The sequence below is a fragment of the Psammomys obesus genome, unplaced genomic scaffold (genome assembly GCF_907164565.1).
Source record: "Psammomys obesus unplaced genomic scaffold, mPsaObe1.curated_primary_1811, whole genome shotgun sequence".
Taxonomy (NCBI): Eukaryota; Metazoa; Chordata; class Mammalia; order Rodentia; family Muridae; genus Psammomys; species Psammomys obesus.
Genome location: NW_026585644.1, coordinates 25,782,078 through 25,797,567, shown reverse-complemented (window position 1 = coordinate 25,797,567; position 15,490 = coordinate 25,782,078). Strand labels below are relative to the sequence as shown.

At 40.9% G+C, this 15,490-nt stretch overlaps 1 protein-coding gene across 1 annotated transcript in view; it reads right to left on the bottom strand.

Moving 5' to 3' along the window:
• Vsnl1 (visinin like 1) overlaps window positions 1-14,806 on the bottom strand; it is a 107,506-nt gene extending 92,700 nt beyond the window's left edge. The window contains exon 1 of the mRNA XM_055625683.1: window positions 14,514-14,806. The gene's annotated coding sequence lies outside the window, so the exon portion shown is untranslated. The remainder of the gene's footprint in view (window positions 1-14,513) is intronic.
• Window positions 14,807-15,490: the final 684 nt, after the last annotated feature.

The window sequence follows — 15,490 nt, the reverse complement described above, 5'->3', positions numbered from 1 at the left end:
TCTATCTATCTATCTATCTATCTATCTATCTATCTATCTATCTATCTATCTATCTATCTTTAATGCATATGAGTGCTTCTTTTTCATGGACACTAGAAGAGGGAATCAGATTCCTTTACAGATGGGTTGTGAGCCACCACACAGATGCTGGGAATTGAACTCAGGACCTCTGGATGATCAGCCAGTGCTCCTAACCGCTGAACCATCTCTCCAGCCCTCATTGAGACTTCTTGCCCCTCTTTTCTTTGTATTGAGTGAGGGACCCAGGTTCACGGGATGGTGCTGTCTGCATCCACAGTGGCTCCTCTTGTCTCAGTTTAACTTCTCTGGAGTGCCTTCACAGACATGCCAAGAGGAGTGTTTTCTAGACGCCTCTAAACTGAGTCAACTTGAGAGTGAAGACGAATCATGAGATTCAAGCAGTAAATGGATATTTGAAGATATTAGACTATTTTTTTGCTGTGTTAACAGTGCTATTGATATGTTTTAAAGAGACCATAAAGATATATATTTAAATATTCATATATGAAATTATAGCAAGCCTTAATTCATTGAAACTAATCCGTTAGAGGGAATGGATAGTGAGTGCTAGAAGATAAACCAAGTGTCCTTGATAATGACCTTGAGATCCAGTTGAAGGACATATGGAGATTCCTAATATCATTCTCAATACTATGTATACTTTCAACATTATATGTATGTATGTATGTATATCTGTTGTGTGATTGGGGATTGGCAGAGAGAGGGACTTGGGTTTGAACAAAACTTCCACTGAGTACCTATGTGAACCTGGGCAACTTTTTTCCTTTCTAAGACCCACTTTCTCAGTTATAGAATGAAGCTTACCTGAAAGTACTTACCTAATAGACCTGTAACGTGGACTCAAGGAAGACATGTGCACAAACAGAAATACCCAACACAGATCCTTGCACACGCTAAGTTCTTTATGAAATAGCTGACTAATATTACAAGCTACAAATGACTTCCTACTTCATTTCTCTCCACGTGGAGCCAGCCACGTGGAGTCAGTCTCATCATGGCTCACAGCCAAAGATGAACAATAGAAATTGCTTATGCATGCTGTCTCCTACCAACACCTTTTTGGAAGAGAGTCAATTTTTCCAGTTCTTGGTGACTTTAGCCCAGGTCTCTTTCCTTTGATGATTCCCGCCTTCCCCTGGTTCACAACATAGTTTTTCTAATATCTGTGCAGCAACTCTGGCCATATGTTCTTGTTTTAAGACTCATACACCATTTTGTCTTATTCCTTAAAGCCAAAACCACTTTACTGAATGGGTTCAGTATATAGTTTTATTCTTTCATTATTGTTTCAGACATGTCCTACCAGGTTTTCCTTTGCTATCCTTGGACAGTATTTTGGACTACCTATATTATTTAGCCTATACTTTTATTAAAAATATTTTATTGCAATTTTGCACATATGTGTGGTGGTTGGGGGAAAGGGTCCTGGAGATTGAACTCAGATTGCCAGGCTTAGCAGTGAGTGCCTTTATCCAATATCCATCTTGTTAGTTCCTGATCTATTTTTTTTTCAGGTGACTTTGAGGTATCATAAGAATGTTTTTAGAAATTAAAAACCTCAGTATCCTTTAGACATAAATTTGTATCCAGTTTGGTTTCTTTTTAAAGCATAATTTTATTTGTTTTTGGTTTTCTGAGACAGGGTCTCATTCTGTCTTCCCAGCTGGCCTGGAACTCACTATGTAGATGAGGCTGGCTTTCAACAGTCTTCCTGTCTGACTCCTGACTGCTGGCTTTACACGTGTGCGCCATCACTCAGCCAATTTTTTTGTAGTCATGAAGAAGAAATAGTAATGGGTCTTGCTGTCTTCTCTCATGTGCTTTGGTCGAGAGTGAGAAAGAGGATGACACTGGAAAGAGGCAAGATCTTATGTGAGTAGTGCCATGGCATCTTGGACGTTAGTATCCTGAAAGCTATTTCTCACTGTCCTGAGATGTTTGAGGAATGATACACACCTGAAATGCTGGCCAATGCACAATCAACTTACCAATTATTCCTATTCTACTAGTCTCCAGTGAAATGTTACCTATAGGAGCCAGGTAATTATCAGATGTAGTTTCTTTTCTCTAGTATCTTCCAGTTTTGCAGGAGATTAGCTGTGAACACAGTGATTAGAATTTGTGCTGATATCTGCCAAGAATGGCCAGAGATACTTTTTGTTAGCAAGCTTAGATTAGCATTCCTAAGAAAGGATCAGAATTTGGTTATGGCTGCTGTAGGCAGCTCAGGAGCAGCCAATTCCATTGTCCTCACAGGAAACTTGTCCTGACTGGTGTGCTTGAGGAGGCTCAGAGCGGGACTAAAACAGATTCTCTGTGGGCGTGGACATCTATCTATAGGGCTTTTGTTTCTCTTCAAAGCTGTATGATTTCTGTTTATATACACATGCTGAATTCAAGAGAAGAAAGATCAGTAACGTTTATAAGCCTCTTAATGGCAGTGGGTTGAAAAATCCTATTTCTAAATGGTCCCTGGTAGACGTAACCTGTGGGCATGAACATGGCAGCTTTTCTTCCCACAAAAGCCTCCCTGTAAGTGGAGACACACTCGCTCTGCTAGGAAATGATTGTGCCTCAGGCTCCTCAGCCACATAGGGAACCCCCATAGAGATGATGTAGAGACTTCTTGAACATTTGGTGGGTTAGGTTTTCCTACCAACTTTCAGTGAGTTACTCCTTCTTTTTCAGATTACTACTTTTAAAACTTTAGAAAAAATTTTAAAAATTATCTTTATGCATTTTTATTGTATGAATGTTTTATCTTCATGTATGTCTGCTTGCTGTGTGTGTGCCTGATCCATGTGGAGGTCAGAAGAGGGCATCAGATCTTCAGAGTGGATAGGCGAATTCCTTCCTTCCTTCCTTCCTTCCTTCCTTCCTTCCTTCCTTCCTTCCTTCCTTCCTTCCTTCCTTCCTTCCTTCTTTCCTTCCTTCCTTCCTTGTTTTTTTTTCTCTCTCTTTCTTTCTTGGCAAGGTTTCTCTCTGTAGTGCTAGCTGTCTTGGAACTTCCTCTGTAGACCAGGTTGGCCTTGAACTTAGATGTCCACCTGCCTCTGCCTCTGGGTGCTGGGATTAAATCATGTGCCACCAGCCTTGTTCTTCAGACTATTTTATTCAAAGGCATTAAACAACAACAACAACAAAACCCCAGGGGGCCTAGTTGAAGCTATGTGACATTTATCAGTATAGCTATGGATGTGCAATTGCTGTGGACAGGGCACGGAAAGAGTGATTTTTAGCAGATATAATCTTAATGTAGAAATTTCCACAAGATCAGTGTCTTGATTCTTGAGTAACTTTTTTAAAAACTGAGGTTAAACTAAGATTCTAAAGTGAAGTGATAATAATAATCTCCTTCCCTCCTGGGGTACAGTGTGTGGCATATGCTCACAAATGCCTCAATCTCCCACTAACCCTCAATTAAATAGGCTAAGTCAAATTTTTCACTGGAGAAAATTAAAATGCAGAGACGTGAAGTTACTTCTCCAAGGCTGCACTCCGCGATGCCCAGAATATAGCTTTGGCATCTGAAAGACATGTCTAATTAGTCCTGTAATTAGTCCTGACCCCATGCAATCTTCACCTCACAGTTCACCTTCTGGTCTCGTTAAAGCAGGTTTCCTGACTGAGTTCTCCAGAAACAAAACAAAATGCTAATAAGCTCATTTTAATACAGGATCTCTTTGCAAACAGCCTTAGAAATACAGTTGAACGAAGCTTAATAGACACAGTGGCCTTGACTGCAGGACCAAATATACTTACTATTAATAGGAAAAATTGAACTGTGAGCTAGTATGGAATGCAGTGGACAATTTCCCCTCCAGAAATGTTTCCAGAGAAGTCCTCAAGGAAAAGTAACTATCAGAGTTTTGAAAAAGATTCTTCAAGAAATAGTCTAGTACGTCTCTACTTCCAACTTTTCATCACTCCTTCTAACTATGCAAAATAGGAAACTTTCAATAGATGCTACATTAATATGATTTTCACTAGCATGGATTTGTAATAAATCAATTGCTCTAAAGTAGTTTTTTAACACTACAAGAAGGCCTACAGAGTAAACTAACCTGGGCCATTGGGGCCTAACAGAGAGTGAACCAACAACCAAAGAGCATGCATGCGCTGGACGTAGGCCCCCTACACATATGTAGCAGATATGGAGCCTGTCAACTCATGGGTCCCTGAAGGAGGGGTGTCAGGGTTGTCTCTAACTCTGTTCCCTGCCTCCAGGTCCCTTTCCCCTGGTTGGGCTGCCTTTTCCGGTCTCGGTGAGAGAGGATACTTTTAGTCCTGCTGCAACTTGAGATGCCAGAGAGGTGGTAGCCCTTTTGGACCTCCCCTTCTCTGGGAAGAAGGAGACAGGGAGAATGGGGGGAGGGACTGGGGGAGAGGGGGAAGGGGCTGGGAGCAGGCTGTAAAGTGAGGAAAGAAAGAAAGAAAGAGATGTACTGATTTTTATTTTATGTGTGTTAAGTGTTGTCTGTACATATATATGTGTACCATGTTCATGCTTAGTACCCATTGGGGTCAGAAAAGGGCATCAGATCCCTTGGAAATGAAGTTTCTATGGACAATTCAGAACTACCACGTGAACTGAACCTAAGTGTTCTGCAAGAGCAGTAAGTAGTCTTAACACCTGAGACATCTCTCCAGCTCCTTCTCAGAAACATTTTGCTTACAAATTTAGCAAACAATCTCTCACAGTACACTGAAATTACTGAAGGTATGTCATACATGAACATGTTTGTTGATCTACCTAGGTATGTTGATGTTTCTCTGTTACCCCAGTTTGAGGACTGCCCTTTGCTTGTGGCCTATTTGCATTAGGGTATAGTTCTACAACCCAAGGCAACTGAAGGCTTTTGGAGTCTAACCCTGACATGCACATATTCCACACTGCTTCATTATGGCCTCCATTTCTGCTGTTTTCTTGGTGTTATTTGATAGGCATTTCTTAGATGGACAAAGCATATGCAAGGGACAGTGACAGAGCTGGCCCAAGAGGGAAAGTACAGTGCTTCCTGGAATACTGTACAGGTGTGAGAGGCACCTAGGGAAAAACGACGAAAGAAAAGGAAAAGGTGAAAGGACAACTAAGTTTTGACAGATGTCCCTGACACTATGAAGGACACTGGAGTGGGAGAGGACTGGTCGTTAAGTTGAACGTTAGCCACCTGAAGGTTTGGATTCTGTAGTAGGAAGTATGTCTTAAGTCAATGAAAAAGATGTTTATTTGTTTTTGTTTTTTTCTTCCCCCAAATAGATGCACAGACACAGCTCTAAGGTAATATACTGACTTGGTTAGCACAGCTTTCCCATCATGAGACGCTGTGGCATATATGTGTATTAACTATAATCCTGCTACCAGCCTGGTTCAGTAGGACGGACATACTTGAAAAAATACAGCAGAACATATCTATGCGAGAGTGGGAGAAATTATGAAATACAGACTGAGAGGTGGGCACCAGAGAAGAAGGAGGTCTGCATGAGGAGGGATTGTTTATTGGGTGCTAAACTACTTCAGTTGCTAATATGTACATTTGTATGATTGACCTCAGCACTCTTATAAGGTGATACATCATCCTCTTCTTACAACTAAGAAATTTAGCATCAAAGTTTGGAACCAAAATTCCTACTCCATTCTGTGACTCAACTGGGACTCCTCTCTAAAGGTAGGACCAACATTTATCAACTTCAAAGGGACAAAAAGACATTCCATATATCTGCAGACTAGAGATTTCCTTAAATCCCCCAGTAAATGGAGGATGGATTAGAAAAAAGAGAAAACAGCTCTTAGAACTGTTAAAAACAGTATGGTCATGGTGTGTGTGTGTGTGTGTGTGTGTGTGTGTGTGTACGCACACGTGCGCAAAAAATGCAAACAAGTTTTGGGTTTAATAGAAAAATGCTTTTGCAATTTTTTTTTAAACTGTAAAACCCCTGGAAGAAAAGAATGAAAAAGTAGATTTGAAAAGTCTCCTCCCACAGACACAGGTTGAAAGATTAGTCATGGGGTGAGTTGGAGTAATAGGAGAGGTGTGAGGAGGGTGTGTTTTGGGTGGTAGTGAAGGATAGCAGTATTGAAGTATAACATTTAATCCCTTAATAAAGCAGGGCTCCTGAGCTGTTTTTGATAAATTCAGTGTACTGTGGTAAGGGAGGCCGTGCTATTTACCTACATGGAATAATAACCCATAGATAAGCTTCAAATGTGTTCAGTAAGGAAACAAACTTGAAGCTGCCTTAACAGTTCTCAATTATAGGTAGGTATTAAATGGTTGGGTGATGAAGAGAAAATAAAGAGGACACATCTAAAGAAGGAATGAGAAAAACTGGGGGTTTGAGGTTTCCATGAAGGCATCTGTCTTTTCTGAGATTCTCCTTCTATGCAAAGAAACCATTTTTTGTTTTTATTTCTTTCTTTTAAAGACAGGATGTCATGTAGCCCAGGCTGGCCTTGAGCTACTAAGCCTCGTTTCTCCACCTCCCATATACTGGGTTACAGGTGAATATTATCACTGCTGGACCATGCCACCTTGGTATTTCACTTGACTTAGTAAATTATGCCTGCTTTCTTCTTTACTAGGCATTTCTTGAGAGTTAAATCACAGAGTCTTTTTGAGGTTGTCCTACAGCTAGCTAAATGATATTACAACTCAGTGACCAAGATGTTATTGATTTCTGATGAAAAGAGTGATCACAAAGATATTTATCATTCATTACATCTTTTTAGCAATGAGGTTTTATTTTACATATGTGGTTTATTTTGTATTCAAGAGAGCTGTAAATTACTATAGAAAATGAGTACAAGAGATTAACTAATTTATAGGAGATCAAAGAACCAATAAAGTATTGATCTGTAGGTTTGATCTGACTGCAGATCAAAAGAAAAAGATTTTCTTTTCCCTCCAGTACTGAGGATTGAACTCAGGATCTTATGCTCTACCTGACCACTAACCCCCTTTTATTTTATTTTGAGCCAGTGTCTTACTAAGTTGCTTAGGCTGGCTCTTCTTGTACTCTGTAGCCATATCAGGTCTCTCTCTCTCTCTCTCTCTCTCTCTCTCTCTCTCTCTGTAATTCAGAGGTTGATGTTGGTGTCTTCCTCACTTCTCTTTATCTTATGTTTTTCTACTTCACTAAATTTACAGATCACCAGCGTAGCTAGACTGTTTGGCTTGCAAGCCTCAGAGATCATCCTATCATCAAGCCCAGCTTTTTACATGGGTGCTAGGAATAAAGTCCCGGTCCTCATGCTTATGAAATGAGCACTTTTCTGAGCCAGCTCCAGGCTTTGACCTCGAAGCTTTCCTTCCTTGGTTTCTCAAGTTGATGAGATTACATGCCTTGGCTACCATTTCCTCCTGAATAGTTTTGATTATATTTCTTTTCATTTTGTTTAAGCCAAGTGAAGTATTAGTGAGGAGTCTCCCCAGCACTACCTAAACTAATGATTAAAGGAATGGTTTTCATCTCCCTTGGAGAAATGAATACTTACATAATCATTTAAAGAAAAACTAACAATTTTACATCTGCAAATTAAATTGATTTCACATTTAAGCTTTTCATAAAACTTCCTTTGTGAACAAGAAAACAAAACATCAAACATTTTATGTAAAAACTATAAAAACACATGAAATTATGAAATGAACACTAGTAAGAGTTTTTCATGAACTCAAAAAAAAAAAACTAATGAAGGAATTCTAACAAGCAGAAATTCCTACTAAAGAGTTAAACGTGAACAATACCAAATGACACTTGAAAATAAAACATTACATTAACAAGCATTTCAACACTATTGATAATGCTTGATGAGTCTTCATGGGACATTATACTTAAAATTTAAATACTGGATCTCAAGAAATCAGAAACAAACATATGAATGCAACAAATTAATACAACCAGTGCAAAATATAAAACACTAGAGAATCCTGTAATACAGAGCCTACTGTTTAAGAAACCATCAACTACAACAATCATTCTAAAATACAAAACAATAGACACATTAGGGTCTTATTAAATGATAAGAAAATTATTAAAAGTTAAATGAAAACTTAATGAAAGTTTGCCTAGGCTTTGACATGCACTCAACATGTTAGTAATGTACCAAAAAAAAAAAAATCTATACACAGCTCTTCAAAAATTTTGGATGTTTTAGGGCCTAAGAGATGATAAGTAACACAAAGCTGGGCAAGAAGAATTCATTTATAGTTTCTACTTTTAGGAAGACACTTCTGTGATACTTTTTATTTTTGTCTTTAGTTCTATAATAATTGGTAATATATTAGCTTATCTGTTAACACTGTATTTTAGGAGCAATATTTTTTTAAAATGACTTTTTTTTTTTTTTTTTTTTTTTTGAGACAGGGTTTTTCTGTGTAGCCCTAGCTGTCCTGGAACTCACTCTGTAGACCAGGCTGGCTTCTTACACAGTGATCTGCCTACATCTGCCTCCCTCTGCCACCCAAGGGCTGGGATTAAAAGTGTGTGCCACTACCATCTGGCTTAAAAATGAAGTATCTTTAATTAAAAGAGACCCAATTTCTATTTTTAAAAAGCCAGCAATTACTATATTATCTATCTTGAGATGGAGAGCCACTTGGTGGATGAGAGCACTCTAGGTCTTAATTGTAATTTGAACAAAAGAGGATAAAATGTTCACCCAGACATCCAAGAAGTCATTAGAAATAATGGCCATTGTTATATTTTTTATCAAAAGTAAACAATTGGTGGTTACATATCAGATGGTATATGTAAGAACAGCACTGAGGCAAGGCAATGAACATCCAGAAAAAGAAACTTACCCAGTTTGTGTGCTTTAAGGTAGTTAAAGCTTATAGAGCATTTGTGTAATTTATTCACAGCCTCCTTATTATTAAAGCGTCAAATCTCCTTGAGGATTCTTCAGTAATTTGCTATTCCATTTGTGTTTCCTTCATTAAGTAGTTTCTAACGTATCCCCAAGATCCTTCACCTAGAAAAGTTCTCAATGAACTGAACCAGGAGCAACTCAAATTATTTTAACTCACTTAGGAAAGGAAAAGCCATCATTAGCAGCAAACCATAAGTGGGAAAGGAGATGTGGTCCCTTCACAGTGAGAACACATTAACGTAATTCCATAGCTTCAAAGATCGCGATCTAAATAAACATTGTGCCTAGCTCTCCTAGTCTAGGCTTATCTTTCCTTTTGACTTGTCAATATCAGTTCTTGTATATAGACAGCATAACTAATCTTTATGCTTATTAATAAGCAGTTTTTATTTTATCTGATTATATTTTATTTTATCATTATCCCTCAGAAACGTGTTTGTTTTCTAATGAGAGACAGAAAGGGGGTGGGAAGAGAGAAGGAGGAGAATGGGAAGAGGTAGAGGGAGGAGAAACTCTAATCAGGATATATTATGTGAGAAAAAAAAATCCACTTTCAATCAATGAAAAAAAAAAGAGTAGGTTAAGTGACATTCTCCTCTTGTCTTTTAGGTTGTGAGCCTAGTGTTTAACTGAGCGATTTCTCTAGCCTAGTGTTCTCCTTTGGAAAGAACTGATGTAATGTTGTTATGTAGTTACTAAAAGTAAATTATAAAACATTCTTTAGTATCTAGTATTTAATTTAAGTAAAAATATATTAAATTGTGCGTGAGTGTGAGTGTGCGCATGCGCGCACATGTGGCTCTAAGGAAGACGTTGGACGTCTTCTGCTATTGCTCTCATCTTCCTTTTTGGGCCAGGATCTTTTCTGGATCCCAGAGTGCACTGACTGAGCTTGCTAGCCAGTCAGCTCCGGAGATCTGCCTGTTCCCCTCATCAGTGCTAGGGTGACAGATGTATGCTGCTGTACGTGGCTTTTATGTAGGTGCCGGGGATCCAACTCAGATCATTTGTCTCTGCAGGAACCACTGTATCAACGGAGTTCTCTCCCCAGTTCCCCCAAGGATATTTAAAACAGAGTTAGTTGTGCATTCGGTCTTCACAGAAATGGTTTACTTACCATAATTGAAAGTTACATGGAAATATTTAATTGACAAATATTAAGAGTTTCTGCTACACAATATATCTATATATAGATAGGTAGTGTGGAAATACTAAAAAAGTCCATTAAAACCTTGATTTCATACTGTTCGGAGAGTCTTAAAGGTTATAATTTTCCTTAAATACCATCTACATTATTTATGCTGGAGGAATGGACTAGAGAACTATATGGGAGCTGGAAATAGCAGCAATTCTTTATTACTATACATTTTTAGGAGAATCAATGTTTATACTTATTACATATAACTGATAGACGGTGTCTATTTCGACTTTATGTTTGTTGCATGTGTTCCCTTCTTTGTGTGCTTGTACGTGCATGCATGAGTGTACATGTCTGTGTTCATGGGTATGGGAGTCATAGAAGCCGTAAATCAAACTCAGTCCACCTTGGTCTTTCCTGGATTTTTGTTTGTTTGTTTTCATGTTGATTTGTTTTTGAGTCAGGGTCTCACACTGGAACCTGGAGATCCCTGGTTAGCTTAGGGTGGCCAGTCAGTGAGTCCCAAGGATCGGCTGTCTGCCACCCAGTGCTGGGATTTTAAGAGTATATCACTATATCCAGATTTTCATATTGGTAATGGGGATTGAATGAGGGTCGTCATGTTTGCATAGAAGCACTTCACCAACTGAAGGAATCTCCTAGATTCCTTCCATAAAAGCAATTGTCTTACAGTCCCAGATAATCACAAATCTGAGGTGCACAGAAACCACTCATTACAATGAATATGACCTTTTTGAAACAACATTAACAATAAGAAATCACACATTTACTACTGATATTAATGCTGTGTGCTATTCTGTGAAATGTCCAGAATCCATATCTGCCTGCAATTCCACTAAACACGACTCTCCTGGTCATGGTATTCTATACAGAAGATCCTGTGCAAGAAGGTCATTAACATTCCTAGGCATATTTTTCAATTACAGAACACAGTTCCCATATCCCAGCTAAAGCTTTGCCCCTAGCAGCCATGAGTTTCTGGGTCTCCATAGAAGCTCCTGGTATTCAGAAAAGCCTAGGACAGAATTCCAGCATCACATCTAATTAACCAACAACCTTTTTTTTTTTTTTTTTTTCTAATGAACAGAACATATCCAAGACAGAGCTCATCTCGTTTTAGAAAATGTTTACCAGGAAAGGAGGGGTAACATTATGGTGTTAATTGGTTCATATGCTGGGAACCCTTGCTACCTCAGGTTCAACGACACCTAATACTGTCTAGCTTCTTTTGTGACTGGAAAAGTGCCACCAAGGCCTTCCTCTGGCCTGCCTCCACCCATCACAGCTCTACCCTCAACACTTCATCATTTGGGGGCTAGGAATCGCTGGCATTGCCTCTTGGGGACATTTGTGCTGGTTGTAGCTGTCTTCCCGAGTGTCTGGAAGATTATATTTTTGGAGAGAGAACAGGAGGGCCAAGATTATCTTTAAAAGGCATGGAACTGTGTATAGGCACTCTGGAATTTTTTTTTTTTTTTTTTTTTTTTTTTTTTTTTTTTTTTTTTTTATGGAAGGAAAGGAGAAAACTGGGAAAATGGGAGCATCAGGAAATGGAGAAAGCTTGGGATAAGGAACAGGAGAGGAAAAGGGGTAGAAGCAATGAAGGGGGTCAAATGTATGCATTGTGGCTCTAGTTCCACTAAGGAGTGAAGAAAGCTGCACATGAGGGGGGAAGAAAGTACCACCCAAAAGAAAAGCCGTGTGCGTGCTTGAAAAGCTCCAAAGGGCTAAAGAAGCCTCACTACCCTCCTCTCTAACCACACTTAAGGTTAAACCCACCAAGTACTCTCCCAACAGTCTTTCTGCCACCCCCTTCCCCGCAGGTTGACTTCCCCTGGAGGATTTCCATACATCCTGAAGATGCAAGTCTCTGATTTGGCTTCTGCCTTCCAGGAGCCTGGGGAGTTGGCAGAGTCCACTGCATGTTTATCCTGCAGCTTCTTTGCTCTACTCCATCCTCATTTCTGCAGCTGCAGCAGCTTGGGAGGAGGCTAGACTGGCAGAGGAGTGGGGATGGCGCCTGCAGGATCTCTGTAGCCTGGAGCTCCTGAGGGGTTCTCGGAGTGGGGCCAGGAGAAATGGATCGACACCAGGCAGGTCTTACACAGGAGCTACCCTTGCCCCTGGTTTCCTGATGCCTCACAGAAACACTGAAGGTCTGAAAAAAATTGATGCAGATGCGCCAGATGCCAGGGAGAGAAGACTTAATGAGGTGCAATGGGAAAGATACAAAGGAGAAAGCACGTAAAAGCCACCACTTTACCCAAGACCATCTCACATCATGTGACAAGAACAAGGTGTATATATCTGAGGACTGCAGCACTATTGTTGAGGACACCGAACAATGCAGAGGAGAGTATGTGTGCTCAACATGACTTTTTAATTGTCCCATAAACTGGAAGTTAATTGGCTTTATCTAGTTGCATGGCTCTGGGCCTCCTTTCCAAGTCTGAAAAACAAGAGCTTTAGAATAGATGCCGTATAAAGGACCCTGCTTGGTTTGAGCCTTTATACTTGTCAATCTAGGAGCCAGGGAATCTGAGATCCAGCATCAAAGATCTTTAATATGTGACACCCTCCCCCATTTCCTCTGCCACTTATTTATCAATCGAGAGCAATACATACACAGGTCATTGAACTGAGGCCAACTCTCAGTGATGGCAAGGAGTATGGCTCAAACGTGGCGATGATTGGTCTTTCTGCCCTGGAGTAAGGAAGGAAGAGGAGAAACCCTGTGATGTCTACTTTGGATTTCCAGGGAGAGGCTTTTCTCGAATTTTCTATCCTAAATTTTATCACTGAAGCAAGTCACATAATCCTTTGAGGGGTTGAAAACAGCCAAACTGATCAAACCGCCAAAAGATGCATAAAATGATCGTTTCTCCTTTTTTTAGGAGCTAATTTGTCTCTTTTCACCCCACAGACTGGATTGACTTTTCTGTGGGAATTCAGTACACAGGAGCCCCTCTTCTCTTGTTCGCCTCACACCATTCTGCCAACCTGCTTCACTGCAGCATTTTACGGGGGTTATTTAGCTCTCCAGTCTTGGTGAGAGGGCACTGGTGAGTAAGGTCTATGAAGATGCAGACCCCACCCCCATGGCACACACAAATGGAGACAGTTTAAATGATAATGAGGTAAAATGAGTTTGCACAAGTTTCATTTTCAATTTGTCTCAGTCTAAAATTCCTTTAAATTAAGAAAGAAAGAAAGAAAAAACCGTAGAAATAAAACTCCCTGACTATCTCATGCCTTCTAAGGGGAAGTGGCACACAGACAGTGCATAATACTTTGTGGTTTTCACACCCACCAGCAATTCCATTTCATTTCAGTCTCCAGAATACGGACAGGGGGGCAACTCTGAAAAATGGATTCCCACTCTGGCACCTCACAGGGTACATCCGTGCAGAGATGAGCTCTCTCCCTTCTCTCGCTCTCCTCGCCTGGGAGAAGCATCCCCGCCTCTCCACCCCCCTCCCGTACACATATTCTCACACCCTGGAGGGTGCTCATCCGTAATCTTTGTTTTTCCCCCAAACAGGGTTTGACCTTGTGAAGACCCCTCTTCCACTTTCCGGGCTAGGAACACCCCAATTTACATCAAAACGCAGAACGACCTTTTCTCCTTTAAAGCAACATCACCCAATGCAACATGCCAGAGGGTGCAGCTCTCAGTTCTGCATTCCGGAAGGCGAATGCGGAATGCAGAGTCAGGTAGCTAGTTAGGTTCTCAGAGCCCCCCCCGCCCCCATCCAGCCGCTCTGGACTCTGCTCAAAATCAAAGATGCCATGGAATAGATTTCCTTCTCTTAACATTTCATCATTCCAACGACGAAATTAAAAAAAGAAAGAAAATAGCATTTCCTGAGTACTAAGCAATATACTTGTGCGCCTAACTCCTTGGATTTTAAACACTAGCATCCTGCATAGCAACCAACGTAGATGCCCACACCAGCCTCGTCCACTCAGTTTTACTTAGCAAACACCTTTTGTGCTCCTCCACGGTGAAAAAAAAAAAAAAATGGTGCATCAATTCCACGTAGACAGTAGACAGGTTAGTACTTAACTGCAACCGCTCAGTAGTTTGATCAGCAACTGGGAAACTTCACAATCGTTTAATTAGCTACTTAAGTACTTCTAAGGAAACCTACCTATTTGTAGTCTTAAACTAAAAAGCACGCAGTCTCACCTGTCCTAAATCTAGCCTAAGTACCCCAAACACGCCACATACAAACAGCCCTCCTTTCCCCACCGCATTATCCCAAGAAGTCCCCTATGAACCATCAGCATATTCCGACCCGCTAACGTTAACTAAGGCAATTGTCACCATGCATTTAGTCGCATCTATGCAAAGCAAAATATGTGACAACAGCCAAAGCATCTCTTGACAATCGGCTGCGCTACACATGCAAAAATGCAAACAAGATTGTATTTTCCACTTACAGTTATAGCGCTGTGCACCGTCACTTAACGAAAATGATAAAACTCAACAGTTCTTTCAAAAAAAAAATATATATTTAATTCAGGCTAACTGCTAAACCGTCTCTGCGAGTGGTTCTCTCTCGCTCCTTTTCTAGGAGCTCCGGGCTGCTTAAATCCCTCTTGGATCGCGCCTAGCAAGCCCAGCGGCCGCTGCAACACGCTCGGGTGAATCTCTGCTGCAGATTGGGAATCCCATAGAAAACCTAGGGTCCCTGGAGCGGCGTGCGCAAGCGCGCGAGCCTCCACCTCGCTACTCCCTCCGCCCCCTCGTTTCTCCCTCCTCCCTCCTCCCGCCGCTCCGCGGCCCTGCTAGGAGAGTTGTGGCCAAAAGCCACTTGGCGATAGCGCATGCTCAGAGGCAGGGCTCGGAGTTTTTTTGGTTGTTGTTTTTTGTTTCATGATTTTTTTTTTTTTTTTTTCTTTGTCCGTGGAGTCCTAGGCTCTGGATTTTAGCAGACACTCAAAAGGAGATTGGGAAAAGGAGCCTGGCTAACTGTAGCCCCTGCACCTGGATGGGCGTGAGGTAGGGTTGATGGTATTCATTCATTACGCCCTGCGATTCTGGGGTCAAGTGACTGCAAGCCAAGCCAGAGGAGACAAGAACACGTGGACATGTTTTCTTCGCTGTTCTCTGTTTCAGTCCGGCCTCTGGCCACCTCCTGTCAGATTGTAAGATGAAGAAAACTGCAGAAACCTCGGAAGAAAGCTTCCAGGTGGACCCTAAGCACCTGTCCCTGCTCCAAAGAGAGAATGGCTGCCGACTTTCACTGTGTTGTGGGGGCATCTTTCCCAGAGGTTCTGGTCCTAGGAGAATGGGAACCAAGTGCCTGGTGGCTGGGCTATGTAGCAGCAATGCGTGTTAAAGAGATCTGGGCTCAAGGCTTCTGAGTCTTGGTGAATATCGACGAATGCTGAAAAGTGCCATCTATATACAGAAA